Here is a 10,937-nt window from a genome sequence, read left to right as displayed (position 1 = left end):
TGACAGCGGGGCTCCCCCATTTGTGGGTGGTACGGTCCGACACGGGCTACTGCTGCAGCTGATGGGATGGATAAGGGGCAACTCTATCATTTTCGTTTGTTTATTTTCTATTTTTATGGATGTATTTTTTAAATTTTTATATTTAAATTTTTTATTTATCACATTTCATTTTTATTTAACATTTTCTTCATTTTGTAAAGCGTAGTGCAAACTGTTGGCGCTATATAAATCATGTATAATAATAACATAATAAATGTTTTTTTCCTCGTATTTTTTATTTATTATTTTTTGATTATGTTTTCATTTATTTGTGTTATTTAATTTTATGCATTTATTTATTTTTATTATTTATATTTTTATTTATTATATTATTTTATTTTTGTATTTATTTTTTTATTTAATATTTTATTTACCTCCCCTCCCTCTCCTCTTCTCTTTTCTCCTCTGTCCTTTCCTTCTCTCTTCTCTTTTCTCCTTTGCCCTTTTCTTCTTTTCTCCCCTCTCCTCTTCTCTTTTCTCCCCCCCCTCTCCTCTTCTCTTTCCCCACCCCCCCTCTCCTCTTCTCTTCCCCCCTCCCTCTCCTCTTCTCTTTTCTCCCCTGTCCTTTCCTTCTCTCTTCTCTTTTCTCCTTTGCCCTTTTCTTCTTTTCTCCCCTCCCCTTCCTTCCCCTCTTCTCTTTTCTCCTGTTCCCTTTCCTTCTATTTTCTTCTTTTTCTCTCCCCCCCCTCTCCTCTTCTCTTCCCTTCCCCTCCCTCTTCTCTCCTCTTCTCTCCCCTCCCTCTTCTCTTCCTTTCCCCCCCTCTCCTCTTCTCTCCCCTCCTCTCCTATTCTCTTTTCTCCCCCCCTCTCCTCTTCTCTTTTCTCCCCTCCCTCTCCTCTTCTCTTTTCTCCCCTGTCCTTTCCTTCTCTCTTCTCTTTTCTCCTTTGCCCTTTTCTTCTTTTCTCCCCTCCCCTCTTCTCTTTTCTCCTGTTCCCTTTCCTTCTATTTTCTTCTTTTTCTCCCCCCCCCTCTCCTCTTCTCTTTTCTCCCCCCCTCTCCTCTTCTCTTTCCCCACCCCCCCTCTCCTCCTCTCTTTCCCCCCCTCTCCTCTTCTCTTTTCTCCCCCCCCCCCTCTCCTCTTCTCTTTTCTCCCCCCCCCCTCTCCTCTTCTCTTTCCCCACCCCCCCCTCTCCTCCTCTCTTCCCCCCCCTCTCCTCTTCTCTTTTCTCCCCTGTCCTTTCCTTCTCTCTTCTCTTTTCTCCTTTGCACTTTTCTTCTTTTCTCCCCTCCCCTTCCTTCCCCTCTTCTCTTTTCTCCTGTTCCCTTTCCTTCTATTTTCTTCTTTTTTTTCTCCCCCCCCTCTCCTCTTCTCTTTTCTCCCCTGTCCTTTCCTTCTCTCTTCTCTTTTCTCCTTTGCCCTTTCCTTCTTTTCTCCCCTCCCCTCCCCTCTTCTCTTTTCTCCTGTGCCCTTTCCTTCTATTCTCTTCTCTCCCCACCCCCTCTACTTTTCTCTTTTTCTTTTCTCCCCTCCCTCTCCTCTTCTCTTTTCTCCTCTGTCCATTCCTTCTCTTTTCTCCTTTGACCTTTCCTTCTTTTCTCCCCTCCCCTCCCCCTCCTTCCCCTCTTCTCTTTTCTTCTCTCCCGTGCCCTTTCCTTCTATTCTCTTTAGAACTAGAACACCACACGCTTGGGCACCACATGCTTGTCAAGACATATGACCCACCATGCAGTCCAAAAATCTGCACTGAGAGGAATGAAGGTATAGCAATAGGTGCCACAAGTACTTGCACCCAATCTGCTAGCTGTTGATTTCACCAGGCAAATTTTGCTACCCCAGCCATCCACATGCTTAACGTCTAAAAGCTAGCTTGGCCAAATTGCTAGCACTACAACTGCTGTTTTTTCAGCTGGTAGACTCCGCCTCCTTTTGTAAATTTGTGGAATGTGCTGTACCACAGTGGCAAGTTCCAAAAGTTCCAAGTTCCAGCTCTCTACCGTCACGTGGAAGGCAATGTTTTGGCCTCATTGGACAGGGCGGTCAACAGCAAGGTTTACATTACCGCTGGTCCAGCAGGCATGGTCAGGGACATTACATTAGCTTCACGGCGCACTGGATAATTCTGCTGGCAGCTGGGAAAGATGCAGGACAGGGTTCAGTGTTGGAGCTTGTTTCGCCACCACGCCTCCTAAAAGCTGTTGGTGATTCTGCCACATCTGTCTGCTTCACCCTTCTTCTTCCTCTATGGTCTCTTCTGCTGAATTGACCTTTTAACCAGCATTGTTCAAGGGGCTACGTAAACAGTCAGGCTAAAAGATGCCATGCAGTGCTTCAGTTGGTCTGTCTAGGGGACAGGAGCCACACCGGGGGAGATTCTGTCAGCTCTGTAGGGACAGGCTCAGAGGTGGTTGATGCCAAGGAAGCTTGCTCCAGGAATGGTTGTATGCAACAATGGCACCAACATTCTCTCTGCCCTCCAACAGGGACACTTGACACATATTCCATGCTTGGTACACGTCCTGAATTTGGTGGTGCAGCATTTCTTGACAAGGTACCCATGCTTACAAGATCTTCTGGGGCAGGCCAGAAAAGTCTGTGGGCATTTCCAGTGGTCATACAATGCCAGTGCTTGGCTGGCTGACATTCAACAGGAATTCAACCTGCCCATGAACCGCCTCATTTGTGACATGCCTACTAGGTGAAACTCAACATTGGCAATGCTGCAAACACAGCAGAGGGCCATCAATGAGTACCTATGTGAGTATGGCACCAGGACAGGCTCAGGGGAGCTTGGTTCCTTTTCACCTCGCCAGTGGCTACTGATAAAGGATGCATGCACTGTCCTGTCACCATTTGAGGAGGCCACAAGGATGGTGAGAAGCAACAATGCATGCATCAGTGACACTGTCCTTCTAGTCGTTCTGCTCCTTCTAGTCTTTCTGCTGGAGCACATGCTTTGATTAATCATGGACAGGGCACTTGAAGCAGAACGGCGGGAGGAAGAGGAGGACTTCCTTTCCTCTCAAGGCCCCCTTTATGCAGATATTATTCCTGCTTGGCTGCCAAACACACAGGAGGAAGAGGAGGAGGATTGTGTTAGCATGGATGTAGAGGGTAACATGCAGCAGTCTTCAAGGGATGGTTTTCAGTCTCCAGAATCCCAAGGAGTTGTACGTGGCTGAGAGGAGGTAGTTCCTGACAATGTCATCTTTAGTGACCCAGAATCTCATGCCTCCTTAAACTTATGCGCATGGGCTCCCTCATTCTGCAAAGCCTGCGAAAGGATCCGAGAATTTGTGGTATCAAGGAGAGGGATCATTACTGGCTGGCAACCCTTCTTGATCCACATTACAATGGTAAAGTTGCAGAGCTCATCCTGCCTTCGCAGAGGGAGCAGAGGATGAAACATCTTCAGGACGCCTTGAAGAAAACTTTGTGTAACGCCTTTCCAGACCCTGGGGGGTTACCATTTTTCCTGGACATGTTTTCTGAGGCTTCGTTCGGTCAGAGGAAGATCAGTGAAGAAGGTGGCCGGCTGACCGATGCCTTTAAACAATTGTTTAGTCCTCATCACCCAAGACTGATAGGTTCAAGCAACCATCGGCAGCGTCTGCATTATATGGTGCAGAAATATCTAGGGGCAAGAGCAGACATTTCCAACTAAGTATCCACTGGGTTACTGGGTCTCGAGGATGGACCACTGGCCAGAACTTGTTTAATATGCAATTGAGCTACTGGCCTGTCTTGCATCCAGTATGCTTTCTGAATGGACATTCAGTGCTGCTGGAGAGTTTGTAACAGATCAAAGAATGGGCCCGTCCACAGACTCTGTTGATAGGCTGACATTTATCAGAATTAATTAGTCCTGTATCAGCAGCTATCAAGCCCCTGATGCTGATGTAACTGATTGAATTTGCTAGGGATGTGGGATCCCTTGAAGATGGCCTATGCTGCCTATCCTATTCCTGAATCTTGATTCTGCTAGTTTACAACAATATTTTTGGTTTAGGGCACCACCAACACCCAAGACAAAATCTTTCTACAGGTTCATGTGATTCATTTTTTTTTTTACACATTTTTAACAGCAGGGCACATTCCTGCGCCCAACAAGAGTAACTGTGAGGGGTTACAGTGTTCAGGCACTACTTGGGAGGGGCGAACGGTTTGGGCCGAGCATAAGTTTGGCCTGAACATCGCCCATTCAGGTACTCGCCTAACACTCAAACTTTCTGGGCCTTTAGTGGAATGTTCGATTGCCAAGCGCACAGTCAATAGGTTGTAAAGGCTTCACTGCTGAGAGCTAAATTAAAAAAAAAATATTGTACGAAAGATAATATAAATTTAAAAGAATTGTGGAAAAAAAAAGCGTGGGGGGACCCTTTGGGTCTGGTATGGATTTTTACCACTTCCCAACATTGCGCATTGTAAAATGACGCCAGCAGGAACACTCCCTCCCTCCTGCAGGCCATCAGAGTACCCAAGTACCTATCTGCAGCCCATGCCTCATAGAATATACATAGGGGTGTTTTCTTTCTAAAATGGGGTAATTTTGTAGGTAATTCCACTGTCCTGGTGCTCCGGGACCTTCAAAATTGTGATAGGTAGGAATGAAATTAGATGTGTAATTTATGCTCCTAGAACGCCTGATGGTGCTCCCTGCATGTTGGGCCTCTTTATGTGGCCAGGCTGTGGAAAAGTCTCACACATGTGGTATCGCTATACTCAGGAGGAGTAGCAGAATGTATTTTGGGGTGTAATTGGAAGTATGCTTATGCTGTGTGTGAGAAATAACTTGTCATTCTGACAATTTTGTGTAAAAAACAAACAAAAAATAAAATAAACATTTCTTAATTTTCCCAAGAAATGTGGGGAAAATTACAACCTCAAAAAACTCACTATGCCTCTTACTAAATATCATATCAAATATCTTGGACTATCTCCTGTCTGATCAATGTTTGTAAACAATGTTACTTTGTATCTTTCTATCTCCTGTCTGATCAATGTTTATAAACAATGTTACTTTGTGTCTCTGTATATTATTATTATTATACAGGATTTATATAGCGCCAACAGTTTGCACAGCGCTTAAAGTGGTTGTATACCCCAAAGTTCTTTTCTTTTCTTTAAAAAACCTGCAAGGCAAAGGCACAATGAGCTAGTATGACTAGCATACTAGCACATTATCAATTACTTACCTTAGATCAAAGCCCCCGCAGCGGTCCTCGGACACGTCCTCTGCCGCCGCCATGATACCCGGAGTGACTTTCGGGTTTCGAACTCCGGCTCTGTGACTGGCCGGAGCGGCGATGACGTTACTCCCATGCATGCGCACGGAACGGCACGATCCCTGCGCATGCGCACATTTCCGGCAGGCTCCCATTCAAGAGCCGCCGCGCATGCGCCGTAGCCCACTTTTCTGCAAATATCTCCTTAACCATGTAGGTTAAGAAGATATTGCAAGCACCTACAGGTAAACCTTAATGTAGGCTTACCTGTAGGTGCAATTATGACAAAAGGGTATACAACCACTTTAACAAAAAGAAGGCAGACATTACAATTACATTACAATTTGGTACAAGAGGAATCAGAGGGCCCTGCTCGCTAGAGCTTACAATCTATATCCCATCTGATCAATGTTTATAAACAATGTTACTTTGTATCTCTCTATATCCCATCTGATCAATGTTTATAAACAATGTTACTTTGTATCTCTCTATATCCCATCTGATCAATGTTTATAAACAATGTTACTTTGTATATCTTTATCTCCTCTCTGAAAAGGATTATAGAGAATGTTACTTTGTATCTCTCTATCTTCTGTCTGAACAATGTTTATAAACAATGGGCCATATTCTCGTAGATCAGCGTATCTACGAGCGGGGCGTAGCGTATGCCATTAACACTACGCCGCCGCAACTTACTGGAGCAAGTGCCGTATTCTCAAAGCACTTGCTCCGTAATTTGCGGCGGCGTGGTGTAAATGGCCCGGCGTATCCCCGCATAATTCAAAGGGGGTGGCTTGTATTTAAATTAAGCGCGCCCCCGTGCCTAACGAACTGCGCATGCGCCGGCCTTAAACGTAGCCCAGTGCGCATGCTCCGTAGTACGCCGCAAATACATTGGTTTCGACGTGAACGTAATTAACGCACAGCCCTATTCACGACGAGTTACGTAAACGACGGAAAAAACAGACGCTGTCCCAACAGCCATACTTAACATGGCATACGGCGGACCGACGTAAGGTTACCCCTTATATAGCAGGGGTAACCTTACGCTTACGGAAACAATGTAAACTACGGCGAAGCGGCGCAAAAACGTTCGGGAATCGGCGTATCGGCTCATTTGCATATGCGACGCTGAAATCGACGTAAAAGCCACCTAGCGGCCAGCGTAGTATTGCATTTAGGATCCGACGGTGTAAGTGACTTACACCAGTCGGATCCTAGCCTAATTCTGGCGTATCTTGTTTTGAGAATACAAAACAATGATACGCTGGCGGGATTTTCGAATTACGCCGGTGTATCTGTAGATACACCGGTGTAATTCTTTTGAGAATCTGGCCCCATGTATCTTTGTATCCCTCTATATCTTCTATATTTTGTAGTTTTGTTCAAACTATTTTCAGTTTGTCTGTTAGCTGGTTTTATGCAATCTTCAGGCCCACAACATAGACCAAAACTCTAGCAACAAAAGGGCTACCCAAAACTCACAGCGAGGTATCTGGTGCAAGCGACCCCTGCGGCAGCGTATTGTAATCATGTTCAAGCCGTTTCCAATATGTCCACAAGATGTCGCTGTCGCTGCACGTTCAACCACCCATCAAGCGAAATCCTCCTTTGCCATTAACACCTTTTACAGATCCGTTCTCTTCATCCTCTTTTAACTCCATCGCTTTTCTTTTATTATTTTTAATCTGGTCACTACCACTGTCACAATTCACCGTGCCGCAGATTTATCTGTCTTTAAATGGGGGGAGGGGGGACAAGAGAGCAAATTAGGACACGGTCTTTGTTTGAAATAGTTTAATGGACGCTGTCGCATTGTCGCTGTTCCTGAGATTCCGTAAACATTAAAATATTTATGCAGTTGGTGCGCAGCAAAGACTCGGAGGACCACGGGGAGAAGGTAAATGAAAGTATCGGGTATCCAATTATAAAGGACATGGTCACTCGAGAGGCTATTATAGAAGAGTGGGGGAGGGGATTGCTTTGCATTTAAGGCTTATTACACATTTTTAAAGGGCAATTCCAACCAAACCGCTAAATGCAGATTCTGTGCAACAATCAGATCCTCCCTCCGGCCTTCCCTTCTGTCTCCCTGCACAGTTGTCCCGGCTCCTCTCCTGGCCTGAAAAAAGCTTACTCTGATTTCACTGCACACTGTGAGCTTCACATAATCGCATGCAATTTCCCCAACTGCTCCTTTGTGAGTATATGTATAGATAGATAGATAGATAGATAGATTCTGCGTGAAATTCCCGCACACACTGCATCCTCCCGCAGTCCCGCGCAGGGGTTAATTTTCCCGCACAGGAAGAAGAACAGCACAGGAAGAAGACCAAGGTCAGAGGGGAGACATGCTTAATGGAGCGGTGTGTGGGAAGATGAGAACCCGACAAGCTGTGTGCACAGGTAGGAGACAACTCAACAAGATCGCGGCACAAACCCCCCCCACTCAACAACTTTGATCGCCGGCACCCCCGCTCAACAAGAATGTCCCGCAGTGGATATTAGTATGCTTTAACAGCGCCGCCGCCCTCCCTATCCATGCACCAGGCCCATTTCAGGATGCCAACGGAGGGCGGGGGTGTTTTTTGAAGGACATGATTAGAGCCAGAGACTCTAACAGGGTTTAAAACCCGCTAACCTGGAGCTGCTGCCCGAACCCCGCTAGCCTGGACCCGCTGCTCGGACCCCACACCCGCCACCTTGGAGATGCTGCCCCGAACCACACACCCACTAGCCTGAAGCTGCTGACCAGATCCCGCACCCGCTAGCCTGGAGCTGCTGCCCAGATTCTGCACCCGCTAGCCTGGGGCTGCTGCCCGAACCCCACACCCACTAGCCTGGAGCTGCTGCCCGAACCCACTAGCCTGGAGCTGCTGCCCGAACCCCGCTAGTCTGAAGCTGCTGCCCAGATCCCGCACCCACTAGCCTGGAGCTGCTGCCTGAACCCGCTAGCCTGGAGCTGCTGCGCGAACTCGCTAGCCTGGAGCTGCTGCCCAGATCCTGGACTCGCTACTCAGACCCCCACACCCGCCACTTTGGAGTTACTGCCTAGAACCCACACCCACTAGCCTGTAGCTGCTGCCCGAACCCGCTAGCCTGGAGCTGCTGCCCAAACCCCGCACCCGCTAGCCTGGAGCTGCTGCCCAGATCCCGCACCCGCTAGCCTGATTTCAGCTTTCAGCTGGTGTGGGAAATCACAATATGAAGACAGGTTTCCTGTTACGTTTATTGAACTGAATCCTGATTTTATGCGCAAACCGTGGGAAGAATGCGCAAACCGTCCCATAGACACACTCCTAAACTTTGTGGACGGCCTTCTCAGAAGAGTTGAAGCTGTTATAGCTGCAAAGTGTGGGGCCAACTCAATATTGAACCCTACGGACTGAAGCCCTGTACACACGGGCCAGAATCTCGTCAGGAAAAAAACAAATTTTTCCTGACGAGATTCTTGGCAAGAATCTCTTGCCGCCCGGGTGTGCAGACACTCTATTCAAAAGAACCGTGGTTCTTTTGAAAGGCAAGAACGCGGTGACGTCATCGACTACGACGAGCATGCGCTCGTCCCATTCGTAGCCGACGCCATCTTGCTGCACCCTACCTATGCCTAGGAAGCTACCGCTCATGCGTCAAAGTCATTTCGAGCATGCGCGGGTTTCCACGGCGACAGGTAAGTATACAGACGCTCGGGTTTCTCGGCAGGAAAACACTGCAGAGAATCACAACGAGAAAATAAAGCGCAGGTTCTCTATTTTTCTCGTCGAGATTTTATGCAGTTTTCTTGATGAGAAACCTGAAAGCCTCGTACACACGCTCGGTATACTCGGCAAGAAAGCTCTGCCAGCAGTTTTCTTGCTGGTTCTTGTCGAGTAAACCGAGCGTGTGTACGAGGCTTCAGACTGGGATGCCATTAAAGTTTATGTGCATGTAAAGGCAGGTGTCCTAATACTTTTGGTAATATAGTGTATATTTGATAATTTGTCCCATAAGCTGGAACAACATCCTTCCACCACATTGCCCCAGGAAAGCCAAGCCCTCCGCTCTCTGTGCGTTGCGTCTCTGGACAGGAACGGAATTCGCTCGGTCAGCTCTTTTCGGGTTGTAATTGGCTGTTCGGGATTGAAGCGTGTTCTTTCCCGGTCTCTCCACCAATCCTCACCCCTCTCTCGGCGTATCTTCCGGAAACAAAGCGCTCATCAGGGATACCGGCAGAGATGTTGAGGGAAGATGGATTTGCTGGCAGCATCCGGGGAAAAATTCACAGCGTTCAGACCTATCGATCGTAAGACCGCGCACAAGAACAACTCCCAACAGCGGAATACCACTCCTGACCCGTACAGTACAAGTGCACCGCCGATCACCGGCACATTACAGGGATTTCAGGGGAGCGCCAGGCCAGGCAGGAAACTCGGCAATAAAATACACCTAGAATGATAATATTCTGTACACATGGAAACCTAAAGTAGAGAGGATTCATTCCTACATAGTCATAAAATCAGGATTCAGTTCAATAAACGTAACAGGAAACCTGTCTTCATATTGTGATTTCCCACACCAGCTGAAAGCTGAAATCAGGCTAGCGGGTGCGGGATCTGGGCAGCAGCTCCAGGCTAGCGGGTGCGGGGTTTGGGCAGCAGCTCCAGGCTAGCGGGTGTGGGGTTCGGGCAGCAGCTCCAGACTAGTGGGTTCGGGCAGCAGCTACAGGCTAGTGGGTGTGGGATCTAGGCAGCAACTCCAAAGTGGCGGGTGTGGGGGTCTGAGTAGCGAGTCCAGTCTAGCGGGTGCAGGATCTGGGCAGCAGCTCCAGGCTAGCGAGTTTGCGCAGCAGCTCCAGGCTAGCGGGTTCAGGCAGCAGTTCCAGGCTAGTGGGTGCGGGATCTGGGCAGCAGCTTCAGACTAGCGGGGTTCGGGCATGTCCAGGATGTCTTCAGCTTGAGGAGGGATAAGTGCCCAGGGTGTCTTCAGATCAGGAAGAGATAGATGGCCAGGATGTCTTCAGGTAGAGGAGCTTGGAATGCGGAAGTGTTCCTCCTTCAAATCTGTTACACAGTGGGGGGGTCTTCTGCTTGGTCTTAAGGCTCCAGACGGCTCCATTGTTCTGTGTCTGGCTATTGTGTACATTGATTGCCCCCCTGGGGCTTCTGTCTCATTACACATAACAGTCTTTCTATTCAAGCTATCGGACCAATCCCTGCTGACTAACTTTCAAGTCCTCATTTGAATGGCTACAAGGACCTGAAGGAGAACTACATGTACTTTACAATTAATGTAACAAGACCCTTGCTTGCTCGGTTCTGCTCTCCCGACACTCCTCTGCTACTATTGGATCAGATTGCAGATTGCAACGTTTGATGTTTCGGTCATCCAAGGCTCCGGGATCCGAACTACAGCTATGTGTCGTTCGGAATCCATTAGAACAAACACCAGGCAGGCTGTATGTAAGTTCAAACAGGAACACTTTTATTGGAAGCATACAACACACTTTTATACAGAATTTGGAACATCCCGCCCCCAACAACCGCTTTCCTATTGGTCAATTGTAAAGTACATGTCGTTCTCCTTCAGGTCCTCTTAGCTGCCTCCAGCCCCTCCCACTTCACATTCCTCACCAGTCAGCTGACCTCTAGTCTCTGCCCCCCAGCTATGCCGTGAACTGAATGGGCGGCTGTGAAGAGGCTCAGTGGTTGGCCACAGGCTCCAGGGTCAGTTCTGGTGGGCAGTTGCAAAAAGGCTG

Source organism: Rana temporaria, chromosome 13, assembly GCF_905171775.1.
Source record: "Rana temporaria chromosome 13, aRanTem1.1, whole genome shotgun sequence".
Lineage (NCBI taxonomy): Eukaryota > Metazoa > Chordata > Amphibia > Anura > Ranidae > Rana > Rana temporaria.
This window is presented reverse-complemented; position numbering follows the sequence as displayed.